The 1,850-nt window shown below is 42.0% G+C and overlaps 1 long non-coding RNA gene across 1 annotated transcript in view; it reads right to left on the minus strand.

Annotated features, from left to right (window-relative positions):
• Window positions 1-398: 398 nt before the first annotated feature.
• Window positions 399-1,850, minus strand: part of LOC145866113 (uncharacterized) — a 2,904-nt gene continuing 1,452 nt past the window's right edge. The window contains exon 2 of the long non-coding RNA XR_014383155.1: window positions 399-1,850. This exon is cut by the window's right edge and continues 975 nt beyond it. This is a non-coding gene — a long non-coding RNA (uncharacterized LOC145866113).

The following is a 1,850-nucleotide window of genomic DNA, read 5'->3' on the forward strand; positions in this document are numbered from 1 at the left end:
GCTTCTCTTTATTCAACCTGCCATCTACCCACCTGGGGACTGAGGGTTATGAGAGAACCCCCACATCACTAGCTTCTCTTTATTCAACCTGCCATCTACCCACCTGGGGACTGAGGGTTATGAGAGAACCCCCACATCACTAGCTTCCCTTTATTCAACCTGCCATCTACCCACCTGGGGACTGAGGGTTATGAGAGAACCCCCACATTACTAGCTTCTCTTTATTCAACCTGCCATCTACCCACCTGGGGACTGAGGGTTATGAGAGAACCCCCACATCACTAGCTTCTCTATATTCAACCTGCCATCTACCCACCTGGGGACTGAGGGTTATGAGAGAACCCCCACATCACTAGCTTGCATGTTTTGCAGTCTTGTAAAGATAAGGAGGGGACGACTGGGAGGCAGGTTGGCATTTATTGTTATGAATCTTGTCCTGGAGGCAGGTTGGTATTTATTGTCATGAATCTTGCCCTGGAGGCAGTTCAGCAAAGTATCCCTTAGCTGGCACAGGCACAAAGTAATACAATCCGATTTTAATCCTAACCTCAACCCTAACCACACTGCTAATCCTTCCCTTAAATTAAGACCATAAAACAACATTTTCCACAGCCAATTCTGACTTTGCAGCTGACATATCTAGAGGAAATCGCACAGTTCTGCCTCCAGGTCAAGATTCATGACAAACGTCAACATGAGACAGGGAGAAGCAATGTAAAAATCAATAACAAAATTGTTTTCACAATTAACATGCTTTTTCTTGTTTCAAGTATGTTTTATTATGAAAAGTACAATATAACCATGTATACTTGTACAACTATGGAGCGTATGTCCACATATAATTGTACAATTTGTTTTTCCAACATAAAAGACAAGAAATGATCACATTGGTATTTTAACAGTGTTATTGTAAGAGTTTAAATGTTTAAACAGAGGATACATCTAAAACAGGATAAAACAAGTGCAGTATGTTGTGAGAATGTTACTTTAACGTCGACTCATAACGTCACACTATAACTTCATGGGAGTCTTGTGGCAAGACTGCATGTTGTTTTGGGTGGATTGAGTGACGTCTTCATCAACATTTTGCAGAATATTCCGGTAATATTTTCACCTCTTGTCGGCTGCAGACATTCATAAGGAGTTCCAGTAGTTTGTCATTTGCAGGTATTAAAATTAATACATACATTGTAATTCCTTGTTGGATCTCTCTCACATACAGGACAGTACATACCAGAGGAGGCTGCTGAGGGGAGGACGGCTCATAATAATGTCTGGAACAGAGTGAATGAAATGGAACACATGGAAACCACGTGTTTGATACCATTCCACTTATTCCACTCCAGCCACTACAAGCCTGTCCTCCCTAAATAAGGTCCCACCAACCTCCTGTGGTACAAACACAAACAGTAAAATATATCATAAAAAATGCAAAGTGGTAAAAGATCAGAAAATATTACAAGCCTGTCATGTGTGAGTGTCCCGTGTGTGTTTGTCCAGTGTGTTTGTGTGTGTGTGTGTGTGTGTGTGTGTTTGTATGTCCAGAGTGTGTGAGTGTCCAGTGTGTGTTTGTCCATTGTGTGTCAGTGTGTGTGTGTGTGTTCAGTGTGTGTGTCAGTGTTTATGTGTGTCAGTGTTTATGTGTGTTTGTGTGTGTGTCAGTGTTTGTGTGTGTATGTGTGTGTGTATCCAGTGTGTTTGTCAAGCATGTGTGTGTCAAGCGTGTGTGTGTTTCCAGTGTATGTGTTTGTCCAGTGTGTTTTCAGTGTGTTTGTATGTCCGTTTGAGTGTGTGTGTGTGTGTGTCCAGTGTGTTTGCCCAGTGTTTGTGTGTATGTGTGTTTGTCCAGT

The sequence above is a fragment of the Salmo salar genome, unplaced genomic scaffold (assembly GCF_965601325.2).
Source record: "Salmo salar unplaced genomic scaffold, fSalSal1 ptg000129l, whole genome shotgun sequence".
Taxonomy (NCBI): domain Eukaryota; kingdom Metazoa; phylum Chordata; class Actinopteri; order Salmoniformes; family Salmonidae; genus Salmo; species Salmo salar.